Genomic DNA, 14,221 nt, shown 5'->3' on the forward strand with positions numbered 1-14,221 from the left:
TGTGGCTTGACCATTCTCAACACCTTAGACAATGTCTCCATTCTCACCAGCCAGAAGAGAAAAAGAACATGGAGGATTGTACACAGTATGTTAAAATGCTACACATTACTTTCACCCACATTCCAATGGCCAGAATTTAGTCACAAGGTCACAACCAACTGTAAGAAAACCTGGGAAGTGAACAGTTCTATGCCCAAAAGGAAGAGAATGTACTTTTGATAAATGCAGAGCAGCTTCTTCCATAGGGCTTTATTAAGAAGAGCTAAGCTGGTGACACCTCTCCCTATTCATTACCAGTCTGAGTGTTTTTAAATTCTAAGATATAATCCAGTAAATACCCTCTAAATACAAAACCTTTTGTCAGGCTCAAATGACATAAGAGCAGCTGGGGGTAAATCCAAGAGGTATTAATGGGGAAAAAAAACAAAACAGAAAACTAGCTCTGCCCATAAGAGAAATACACTGAATGGAGTTGAGCTCATGTTACCATCAGGCAAGAAGTGAGGACAAGGGGTAGCTTGGTGCCTGCTTTTCCCTCCCACACATATCCTAAATTTCAACCTGCCTATTGACAGATGCTTCTCATTTATATAATTTCAGAAAAACACTTACTGATTTTATTTATATATACATAACATAGAGTAACAAGTAATATAACACATACATATGTATGTAAATAAGTATAGTTGATCTTTGAATAATGCAGGTGTTAGGGGCACTGACCCCCTATGCAGTCAAAAATTTATGTATACTTTTTGACTCCCCAAAAACTTAACTACTAATAGCCTACTGTTGACCAGAAACCTTACTGATAACATAAATAGCCAATTAACACATATTGTATGTTACATGTATTATATACTGTATTACAATAAAATTAGCTAAAGGAAATTAAGAAAATCATAAGAGAAAATACATTTACAGTACTGTACCATAAAAAACATGTGTATGAGTGGACCCATATGGTTCAAACATGTGTTCAAGGTTCAACGGTAGTCATGCCCTGTATCTGAATACTACAAATAGCTCTGAAGATGTACCCTCTCATAAGTCTAGGTGGAAGTTAAAATTTGAAGATGGAAATGTCTAAAACTCAATTTTCTAAACTCTTTATAACCATGAAGTAGTTGCAACATGACCAGATTCCCAGGCAGCATGGCATTGCCGAGAATAGCAGTGTCTAGCATCCTGTGGCAGAAGTGTTTTAAGTGGACAAGTTCTGCTGAGTGATGCTATGTTTGTCCTGAATATGATGTCTCTAAAGCCAATTCTCCTGCCCTCCTAGTGTTTATATGAACCATTTAACACCTCTTTAATAAATTCCATTTTAGCATACATCAGCCAGAGTAAATTTTTGTCTTATACCTAACAATATTAATATAGAAACTGTTTGCAGATAGGTGTTGCAATTACACTCATATTATCTGGGGTGGCAAGGACAATATGTGGTTGGTAGAGGGAAATCTAAGATGGTTATCTAGCCAAACTGGGATAGAAGACAGTGAAAAAATAGCTGATACTAAGAGATGAGACTATAATAGATGGCAGGAAGTGGTAAAATTGTCATTAAATTATTATCTGTGCAAATTTTTGGCAGGAACAAGACCCAATGCCATAAAATAGCATACACACACACACACACACACACACACACACATACACACACACACACACACACACATATATATATATATTGGACAGCATAACATATAAGGTGATAATCTTGAAGTTTTAAATTGTCAGCTAAGACACAGACTAAAATTAGGGATTCTGTGTATTAAAAGAATCACTTACCTGTTATAGCTGAAAGTTGAAATGGAGGAAAACTTGGTCAAATAGATTGCTGAATTAAAAGGTCATTTTAATGCAAAGCCTTAACCAATCTCTTATATGAAATTAAGGTCACAGGGGCACCTGGGTGACTTAGTCGTTAAGTGTCTGCCTTAGGCTCAGGTCATGATCCCAGGGTCCTGGGATCGAGCCCTGCATTGGGCTCCCTGCTCCACGGAAAGCCTGCTTCTCCCTCTCCCACTCCCCCTGCTTGTGTTCCCTCTTTTGCTGTGTCTCTCTTTGTCAAACAAATAAAATCTTAAAAAAAAAAAAATTAAGGGCACTGATCAAGAAAAAGTGAGAGGTTACAAATTAAAATGGGATATATTAGAGAGTTCAGAAGAATGAGTGTAACCTTACATACCCAGTCTCACTATGCTTACTTTGCCAGATAAAGCTCCTTTCCCCCTATCTACAGAGGTTCTTTTTGCTTTACTTGAAGATCCTATATTAACTTTTTGTCTGGGAGAGTTGTTTTGCAAGAGAATGTCAATTCTGTTCAATGCTACCTCCACTATTCCTAATGTCTCAAAATCTTTTAACTAGAGTCAAATCTAAGTGTACGCAGTGGTCAAATACTAAGTGAGACCTGGAAGAATAAAGGCTCGCATAGCAAAATAATTGCAAGATTTTGCTAAATTATATCAATAATATAATGAATTTGCTGGGGACCAAGAAGAAAATAACAATTTTAGACTGGGCTGAAATTATCAATATATTAAATATGAGTATCAATGCATAATATGTATATGTATATAAATATATAGAGAGCAAAATGTATAAATATAAAAGACTGTGATTTCAGTGTGCTAGCTGAAGTAGCTGGGAGTGGTTGTAATTGTCTGCTTGTTTGGTTGACTAAAATATGGACTCAGTGGTGGCCCACACTAAATGAAGTTGAAATGGCAAGTATTTCTTTATATAATATAAAGAAAGCAATCCAAACATAGAGATAATAAAAATTTTAGAGTTTATTTATCACATGTTGTCCTCTTATACATACCCCTCATCAAGTTCCCTAATGATCCACTAAGGGTTTGAGAAAGCCATTATTAAAGGAGTGCTAATATCTCTATAATGACTCTAATGGATGTACTCTGGTTGCCAGTAAAAAAAGATGCAGTAGAAATGGGTTCCATGATTTCAGTAGTATACCAGTATCCCAGCTTGGCAGAGATCAATTTAGTAGTACTTAATTGCCTGAAGCAAAATGGACATGATTGCTATCCATCATTCAGCAGACAACAAGGACAGTGTGGTAATCAAAATAGTCAAAAACTCCAGGATCTGAACCAGTAGATAATGGATTATGGAGTAACGAAGTCTGTAAGAAATGGGCAATCCACTAATGACCTACTTGATGTACACAACCAAATAAACTTTAGTTCTGGGGAACAGACCGGTGACTTTAGCTACCACATGTAAAGTTATACATGATCTCTATCCCAATTCCCAGATTTGAGTGAGTTCATAAACCCAGAGACCCTTAAATAAAGGAGAAACCAAGAACTCTTTAGGAAGTACTTCCTTACATTCTCTAAAAAGAGCTGTAGCAGTTTACAAGGATAACTACACTTATAAAAGGTAAATATCTAAATATTTGGGGATTATTAAGCACTAGCTATGAGCCAACAATAATTCCTGGAGATATAAAACACAAATAAGTCCACAAATCAGAAGGAAGCTCGTGGTAAGGTTAGTTAGAAAAAAGTCCCATTTCAAAATGAGAATAGGCATGGTGGGATCCCAAACCCATATTATGGTTATTTTCCCAGATTCTAAGTGTTTAGTTGTAACATATGTCCTCAACAAATAGAAGAATCCCCACAGGGGATCCATGATCCATGCATAAAGTATATGATCCATGACAGAAAGATATGACTTTATGACTTTAAGAATTTAGTAGAAATCCCTGGAGCTCTGTCTACCAAAATGGTAAATTACACACACACACACACACACACAGACAATACTGCATCCCTAGGAGAATAACAAAGAAGAGTGGCATCATCAAAGACAAATGGTACAAGTTAGGTCATTCTTATCACATCCCCATTTAATTCTCCAGTTGTGACAAGTGCAGAACAGAGATGGGTTGGGGGAATAGTGGCACATCATATGAAATATAATCAGCTTAGGTTTCCAATAAAATGTTCCAGGTATGGTTCCATCAATTGTTCTAGATTTGACTCCTTTTGATATAGCAAATGGCCTCCTTTTCTCATCAAACAGCAGACAAAACCAGAGGCAATTTGCTTTCTCTTGGTAAGATAGTAATATACTTAACCAAATTGCCTCAGAATTACATCTACCCTCTCCCCTCTGTCACAATTTAAGCTATAGATACAACTTGTAGATATTCTTATGATGCTATCAGCTATCAGTTTCACTACATAAATAACATCATGCTTCAGAACCTTAAGAATACTGGGTAACATTTTCTTTAATTGCCTTGGGAAGACCTATGAGAGTTAGATGGTGGTAGATCATGTGGCCTGTGGATTCCTGAGGCATCCACTTGGACCAGTCCACTGAGAGAAAATCATTTGAGTGTGGTTTGATATTTTTTCTGCCAAAAGCAGACTGCTTTTGATCCCTATTTGGACCAACACTTAAAGAACAGTAGAGAAGGAAAAGCCTCAAAATACACATAATTTTAAGCAATACATGTCTACTTTTCCTGGAGGGAGAATTTGCCTCTGGTTAAGATCTGCATCTTTTCATGGGCAGTGGCTAATCACTGTCAAATGATTGGAGACTTGAAATTAATAATATTGGAGGATTGATAAAAAGGATTAAGAAATACATGAATATTTATTTTTATACATGCAAATATTCACTAAAAGGCTCTACTACAAAAAGAAGTTAGTAATAATCACATGAAAAGGATAACCTGTCAGTCAGCCTTCTTCCTTAGCTACTCTAGTCACTTTCTCAATGAAATTATAAATAAAGCAGCCATAGTGAAAGTTTTGGAAGCTATGCATAGGCTCAACAACAACTCCCCCACACAAAAGAAATAGTTAATACCAAAAAATCACAATGTTTTTGCAATAAATTTGCAATACTGAAACGTAGTATTAGTTTCCTATTGCTTTTGTAATAAATTAATACAAACTTTGTGTCTTAAAACACAAATTTATTATTTTACTATTCTGAACATAAGAAGTCCAAATGGATCTTAGAGGGCTAAAGTCAAGAAATTGGCAGCACTGTTCCCTCTGGAGGCTCTAGGGTAGAATCTGTTGCTTAGCTTTTCCAGCCCACATTCCTTATCTCATGGCTCCATACACTCTGCTCTCTTCTTCTGTCTTCACATCTCTATCTCTGATGGACTCTCCTTACTCTGTTTCATAAGGATCCTTGTGGATACACAAGGTCCTGTCCTCACAATTCAGGATGATCTCCCCAACTCAACAATCCTTAATTTAATCCCATCTCCAAAGTCCTTCACACCATGTAAATTAATATATTCACAGTGTCCAGGGATTAGGATGTGGACATCTTTGGTGAGGGAGGGCATCATTTAGCTTACCCCAATAAACAGTAAAAGCAGACTCACATGCAGAATATATAAAGAACCCCTACAGATGAATATGCCATATTTCTAGGCAACATTATCAATTAATTTCAAATTATAAGTTCAGTAAAGCCCTTGTTAAAAAAAAATCAAACACAGTAACAACACCAAAAACAAAACGAAAAACAGTCTGAGTACAAAATTATCTGGTAGAAAAAAATGGACAATGATAGCCAAGTGACTTTTCAAAAAGGACAATGAGTGATACTTGCCCTAATAATCATTAAAGGAGTGCAGTACAGATCCCAAAATAGAGAAAAGATAAACAAAACCAAATGGAGTCCAGAAATAAACTCATGTTGACATGAGTACTAAATATGTAGTAGAGATGACACTTGAAATTATCAGAGTAACATGAGCCATATGGTTAATATATTTTGACTAGCCAGTATCTTTTTGGATAAAATAAAATTATATTCCTAGCTTATATGCAAAAGTAAATTCAGGATGACTTAAGGAGAAAAATATTTTTTAACTATAAAGTATTAGATAATAATAAAAATATTATGGAGCACTAGTCATTGTGATAAGTACTTTATTTGGAAGACCTCATTTAATTCATACAACAATCTCTGAGAAAGATTATGATCTTCATTTTAAGATGAGGACACTGACATACATAGATTTGGCTATTGAATTAGGATATATTGGAAATTATTTGTTTCTAGGAATGAATGGGAATATGCAAAACTTTTATTTTCCTCTCTTCTTTGTGATGTTATATCACATAATAAAGTTTGTGTCTCATCCTCTTTCTGAAGGCAGGGAGAAAGCCCCCCCACAGAATAATGACGTTGAACAATTTCCTGCGTATATACTTCATGCAAGGGCTGTTTTACTTATTAATACTTTTCTTTTCAGAGGGTAAAAGTAATTGGAAGTCTGATTCCCCTTTTCTCTGCCACCCTCTCCTTTCTGCTGATGACAGCTGTGACTGAAGAGGAGAGCAGATAAAGACTAACATGACTGGGGACTGACGAACTACTATTTAAACATCTAAGAGATATATGCTAAGAGATAACAAGTGCTGTTCACTTCTCCATACAGAGAAGATTCTAGTAAGCAGTCTTGGATACAGAGCATAAATATGATAGATTTTTTATGAAATAGAATGTCTCTGGGTAATATTTAGCATTTCTTTATAGACTTCACTTATTGGAAAGGGTAAAGTGATGTTAAAGAATACTGGAGTTTATTGCTGGAAGAATACCTTTTAAAATAAAAAAGATAATGACAGCCTCATAATATATAAAGCTTTTGGCCATCAATTTAATTAAATGCGTGAAATCCCCTTTGTTTATTCAATATTGCGTATGATTTTTGTGTACGTCAATGAGGAACTTTTAAATTGTAGATTCCACGTCACATCATGCATCCCTCTTGTGCAAATTTAATGCACTAAATTAATACATAAGGTGGCAATTTAAAACTGTATACCAGTGAGGTTAGGGACATGTTTTCCTGGAATTATTGAAAACCTCTGAGCACTTAGCACTGTGCAATTCTCAATATGGGTCCTCTATGAATGCCGTTTGGGGTGGAGTGGAAACATGGAAAAAGTATGGTTTGAATGAATATTTAGCTTTGTGTTTTGGCATTCTTTAAAATTCCTACATTAAAAAAACAAGACTGTTTAAAAATATGTAGCTTGTGGTGAATTGATAAGGTTAGAGTTCAGATACTATACTCAATTAATTTATATATATTTTACACAAACTAAGAACATCATATAACTGTAAAACACACACATTGTAGCCTGAGGGTGTATGATAAATCATCATGTGCTGTCCTTTATTTTGGAGAGAATTTGTGGTATAGATTTTGTCTAAAAAAGTTTGAGAGCTATAAGGAAAGTCATATATATTTATAAATTAGATCCATTTGGGAAGGAAAGTAATGCCATATTACTTTGGTTTTGCTGATATGGTCCTGAGCTTTTAACCAGGCATGGCCTCAAATCTAAAAAATAAACCGCCTTTGTTTAACAAAATTCCTTAACTGTATATTCGGGTCTATTACATTTAGCAAAGGCCAGCTTTTACTAATACAGTTTAGATAATTAAGAAATAGAAGGTAAGTTTGGACTTAGCTCTTGAAATAAGACAATAAAGATATAGTTTGTAAAAATTGATTCTGTCGGTTGCCTTATTAAATGAATCCAGTTTCAACACTGGCAAACAAGGGCAATTATTTGTCATTATTTGGAAATAAGGAAGAGTTAGGGAAAAAATTAGGATGGCATATGAAGCATTTTCTGTGTAGGTGCTTGTGAAAAGGCATTTCTCAGCATCCTAGGTTTGTTCTCAATTGTTCCTCAATAACATGCTTTACCCAGAAGGTATATAGTTGATACTAATTTGTGGCTTTTCAGGTAAATATTTCATTTTTTTTAATGGGTTTTCATTTACCATTTTGCTTTGTGGAATCTTGTCTTAAGCTAGGAGGTATACCCATTGGAAGAACTGTCTTCCTTATAAATAATCCTACCCATGTAAGAGATTTCTAAAAACCTGAATGTGCTTTATTTCTGTCTTTGTTTTTGAATATTCATTCCAGTCAGAAGACCAGGGCATTTATATCGTGGATAGAGGTCATGAGAAGAATACCACCTCTGAATATCCTGTTTCAGAGTTAACTAACAAAAAGGACAATGTAATTTCTCAGAAAATAATTTCCTATTGCTGAATAATACTGAAGTTAATAAACTTATTTTAGAATACATAACATGAACCATTAATTGTCATCAGGACTAAGAGCAGAGGAATCTTGAGTATAGTGAATTTTGGTTTGTATAGCCAGAATCACATAATTATCTATCTTAGAGAAAGTAGTAGACTATTTCCCAGAAATAGAGTGGTGGTTGTAAATGTGAATTGACGTGGAAATGAATATCTTATTGTATTATGTGTGAATTTGCTCTATGACCCTTGAAATGAAAAAAAGACATTCCTACTCCCTATATTTGGGCAACTGCCTCTTCCCTCAAAATCTTGGATCTCTTACTCTCTTAGAAAGTTTAGATCTCTGGTGTGTGAGCTTTGTGAGACAGTTCCCTGGGACCAGGAAAACTTAAAAATATAGGAAATGAAAGCTTGGCTATTGTTCCAGGACAGAGGGTAAGGGGAAAATTGTTCTGAGTTACTTACAGTAAAGATACAAAGACAACAAGTAATATTTCAGCAGATTATTCTTCTGTAATATGTTTAGGTGACAGTTGCAAGTATATTAACAATGTTAAAAGCAGGTAAGAATATAAGGCAATAATAATTATTTCCAAACACTCTCAAGCATTGCTAAGTGAATACCAGATACTTAATGGCTCACTTATTTTTATGGAGTTTGGTTGCATTGCAACATTATGCTTAATTTCTTAAATTAATAAGCATAACTTAATGTTATACTTCATTCCTTTTTTTAGATAGGAATTAAAGATTTAGGGCAATGTTTGGAAACTGTGGATTAAAATATATTAATTGGAGATTTGAAAATTCCTCAAAGTTTAAGTGTCATCTCTTGAAGAAATAAAAATTGTAAGATTTGATATATTTATTTCCTACTTACCACCCCAAAATGAGATGAAATCAATAAGATCATCTTCCTTATTTCTGAAAAACTAAATTAGCGAGACCCAGAAAACAGAAGTGCTAATGAGTCTGCAGTCAGATTCTATCCGGATTAACAGTATAAAGAGTTAGCATTCATGCTGGATTCAAGTTGAAATTCCTAAGAATAATACCATGCTCATCTGGACACATGTTAGGGAGAAAAGGTAGTTAGAGATGGTGAACATAGGTTGTAAAAATGTTTTAAAAACCTATCTATTTTAGTACGCATGTTAGGTTATGTTTATATTCAAATTTCAGGGATCTCTTAAGAGCATAATGCCTAACACATTAAGCATGTGCTTCTGAATGGCCTTTCTATATTGTTTAAAGGGTTAGCCGTCAGCTCCTACATCTATGACATTTGTGTAGACCCAGGGCACTGGTGCCTGTACAGTGACACCAAATCTGACACATTCAGCCATCAGGAATGCCTTTTAGCAGGCTTTTTCTCTTTTCATGGGCTAGAAATTTGACTCACTTGCCCGCCCGCCCTCCCTCCCTCCCCCCTCCCCTCTTTCCTTCTTTCCCTCCCTCCTTCCTTCCCTCCCTCCTTCCTTCCTTTCCTCTCCTCTCCTCTCCTCTCCTCTCCTCTCCTCTCCTCTCCTCTCCTTTCTTTTTCCATCTTGTTTGTACTGATACTCGTTTTGGTTGCTTTGATATGACTAATGGATTTAGAGACACTTTATTTTTCTCTGTATTGTCAATATTTGTTATTGTTTCACCTGAACTGGAATCAAATTTCCAAGCCTATTTGATAAAAAATATTGAGAGGCCTCTGTGCTCAGTTTAACTAATATTCACTTTAAACCACAAGGTATTTTTTTCACATACATAAGGCTATGAAAAGTTCTGTAGGACATTTGTAAAAAATGTAAGACAGGAGAACTGCATCAGGAACTTGAAATTTTTTATCAAGTTCATTTGGAGCACTTTGCAAACAAAATATAATTAAAGGCCAAAATGTTTAGTACTCAAAATTTGAATTCTAACAGAGTACTTAAAGAGAAGCTCAATTGGAGTTTCAGTAGCAAAAAAGTTTCATGAGGTGGTTTTAATTGGACCATTGTAAGTTAGGATTTCAATAGAGGATGGACAAAAAAAAGAAAGATAGAAAAAAGACAGGATAGGAATTGACATTTGCAATGGATTGTTTCACAATTGAGTGTTTCTGTTTTGTTTTGTTTTCCCACTGAATTTTCTTCACTGGGACCTAACTGATATTTTTCTTTTTTATTAAAACAACATGACAGGGATTGGATCTACCCCATAAGGGGTTTACCTTTTACGTCTAGGCAAAATGCTACAATTTCCTTTGTCATTAAAATGGGTTGCAGAAGTCCATTTCCCTTCCTAAAATCTTGTGACTTTATTGATTTCCGGTGAAGGGCACTGAAGCCGTAGGAATTTGTGGATGAATAGTTGCAAAGCATGGAATTAAAATTTCTAAGACTAACTGTCTCTCAGAAATGTCATTATCTCCACTGAGATTTTGTTGGGAAGAGATAACATGATGACTTTGGAGCCATGAGATGGTTTATTTATTCAACAGATATTACATACTTTCTTTGTGCTGGCTGTTATGATTGACCTTGAGATCGTCAGGATGTAAGTCTTATCTTTGAGAAGCTTATCATCCAGTACAGCCTCCTAATTTATAGATGGGAAAACCAGTGCTGGATAAGAAATGGGACTCATTCAAGGTGATACAGGTAAATAACAGTGTGATGAGAACTCCCAACACAGATCGCCTTAGTTCATGGAGATGGAAAAAAAAACACATGGGCTCATTTTCTTATTCACGGACTCACATAAATTAGGAATATATAGTTAGCCACACTGCTATCAAATATTACCAGTCAGTAGAGTTTTGAAATTATCCATGTTGGCAGAAACCAGGAGGATGGCCTGCAAATTCCAATTTAATGAATAACTGAATGAATAACATCCTACATGATAGTATTGCTAACTGGTGTTCCATCCTTTCACATTCTATTGATGTTTTAGACATCCTACTGTATTAGGTTTTTTTGGCTGCTAACAAATTACCATAAACTTAATGCCTTACCAGAATGTAAATTTATTATCTTACTACTCTGGAGGTCAGAAGTCTGAAATTGGTCTCATTAGGTGAAAACCAAGGTGTTGGTGAGCCTGTGTTTCTTTCTGGAGGCTACTGGGGAGAACATTTTTTTCTTGCTTTTCTGCTTTCTAGATGCCAACTGTGTTCCTTGGCTTATGGTCCCCTTCCATCTTCAAAACTAACAGTGGCTGTCTAGTATCTCTTACATAACATCACTCTGACACCGACTCTTTTGCTTCCCCCATTCACATTTAAAGACCTTTATGATTACTTTGTGACACATGGTTAATCCAGGATAATCTTCCTATCTTAAGGTCAGCTGATGGGCAACCTTAATCCTTTCTGTAATCTTACTTCCCTTATGCAATATTAGATATATTCACAGGTTGTGTTTAGGACATGGACATCTTTGGAAGATCATTATTATGCCTACCACTCCTACTGATGCTATTATTTGAATGGACTGAATAATACTCTGAACATCTTCATGCTTCAGACCACAGGAGAAGAAGACTTAATGACTCAAAGACTGAGTAGCTCTTTAGTGATATCCCTGGAGCTAACTTTACTTTGTTTAGATGCACATTGCATATACATGTATTAGATATTATTACATAGTTTATTTCTCTCACTAGACTAGTGTTTCTCATCCTCAGCACTATTGACATTTTAGGTCAGGTAATTCTTTGTTGTGGAAGCTGCCCTGTGGTGTTACAGGGAATTTAACAGCATCCTCAGCCTCTATCCACTAGATGCCAGGAGCATCTCTCAATACACCCCCCTCCCCCGCCTCCCGCCAACATTGCAATAACCAAAAATGTCGGTAGACATTGCCAAATGTGCCCTGGAGATCCTAATTGCCTCTGATTGAAAACTACTGCTCTAAACTGTGAACCTTTTTAGATCAGGGGCCACATTTTGTATTTCCAGAACTCTAGCAGAGTGCCCTTGCATATAGTAGGTACCTAGTAAATTTTAGTTGGATGAATGAATGGAAATCTCAAAAGTAGTCATTATTATTATTACAGAGGTAGAAGCTTTTCTTAATTCTACAATGGGTGTTTAAAATATAGTCTGATTAATTTCCATCACAAAATATTGCACATATACAGTTTCCAGTTGAAGTAAATACTTTAAACTTGGCAAAACTCATCATCACAATGACCATCACCTAGTGAACCCTTACCACATGCCTGATATTCTCTACTCCCTGCATATTTAATCCGTATGACCAGGACATCCCTTAGACCTGGGCAAGAGGGGCCCAGGCCTTGAGTTACGTGTTTTAGAGAGCCCTGATATTACAAGTACAAAACCAAAACAAAAGAGATCATACATTTGTTAGATTCTTCGGCACTTTCAACATTAGATTCGACATTGAGTTCCTCAAGGACAGGAGCTCAGCATGGATACAATATGACCGTTAGCCTTAAGCATCTTTCTCATGATCCCAGAGCAATGCTTTTTCACATCTCTTGCTCTGTCTCTGAAATGAAGGGTGGTGCTTACAATTCTGTATAAATGTGTTGACTGTGCTGCTGTTGACATCAGAGATGAACACTGGTTTAGAATATGGGGAGGATTTGAGTAGTGGAAAGATTTAGGTAAGAGAAAAGATCAGTTGATTAATGAAGTTCTTCCTGTAATAGCATGAGTACAAAGATTCTTGAGTAACAAGCATTGTTTCCCAGACGTACTGAACTTCCTTTTTCCCCTCTTTTTGTGTTCTGATCATTGGTTCCAGCAATCGTCATCAATTAGTGCAGATTCTGTAGCACTTGCACAGAAAACATTTTGCTGTGCAACAATCTGTATTAGTTTTAAGTGTGTATAGTAACATATATGAAATATATTCATTCTTTTTATTAGCAGTGAGATGGACTGAACACTAGAATTTAGAAATAAGTTTATTAAAATATGTAAGGTTTCCTTATATTTTCAAAACAGAAATGTTCATCTTTGTTAAATAATCTTGATTAATACGTTTGGTACTTGCTAATACTCATTTTACCTGATAAGCAAATATTGGAAGTAACTTTTTTGAAAACAGGAAAATTTTTAGATTTTTATATTTAAATTATACTGATGGATTTTGTACATATTTTGAACTTAATGATGTGTAATTTTAGAGTCTTTAGATCATTATGGTCAACAAAACAGATTGTAAAAATCTTGACTTTTTTAAACAACATAATCATTTTGCTAAAATAAAGGTAAAAAATAAGTGTTATAGAACAAATGGTTCCTAATTTGCATTATATAAGTTTTTATTTTATTTCTGATTCTAAAACTGTTGGCCCATCAACAGAAGTCCTGGTCTTTAGTATTTGCCAACTTTTGGTCACATAAAAATGATAGCTTTACATATTGTTTTTGATTTTTGTCATTATGAAGGTATATTTGTCAAGGTAGGAGGATAGAACATATTTAACAGTTTGTTGGCTTCATTTATAACTTTTAAATATTTAGACATATGGTATGTGGGGCTCTATTTGTATTCTTGTCCGGGGCGGGCCTACATACAGTAACTTTATGAGGTGGATATCATCATTGTCATCTTTCAGATGAGGGACCTAAAACTCAGGGAATTAAACAAATTGTTTGAGGTAACTCAGTAAGTGGAGGAACTGGTTTCTCACCTTGGTCTTTTTGCTTCCCAGGCCTCACAAAAGCACAACATCAGTCAGTTACTGAAGATTATATCACTTTCGTATTATCTTTATGAGGAAAACAGAAATGGACAGCACATTAGACAGTAGGGATACTGTTCCAGCCAGCTGCCTTTTCTCTCCAGGAACATCAAACTACTAAGATAGATCTTGCCTCTCAGAAATGTGTATGTGCATATGTGTGCACATCTATGTAGGCATGTGTATTTTAGAGGTTGAGGGTGGAATCAGAGATTGATGTTCTAGTAGCTTTATAAATAGTAAAGCAAGATGGTCTTTCCTAACACTTTTATTTGAAGACCAAAGTGCATGCAGTTGTTTCAAATACAAAATGAAATTGACCTAAGTCAGAATGTTAATGTCCCATATTCTTTTGTGGTGATCAATATCTAGTAAAAATTGGATTCATAGACATTGTACAAGAAATCTATCCTCTTCTTGCTCATTGAGTGAAGAA

This window comes from Phoca vitulina, unplaced genomic scaffold (genome assembly GCF_004348235.1).
Source record: "Phoca vitulina isolate PV1807 unplaced genomic scaffold, GSC_HSeal_1.0 scaffold1, whole genome shotgun sequence".
In the NCBI taxonomy this organism is placed as follows: domain Eukaryota; kingdom Metazoa; phylum Chordata; class Mammalia; order Carnivora; family Phocidae; genus Phoca; species Phoca vitulina.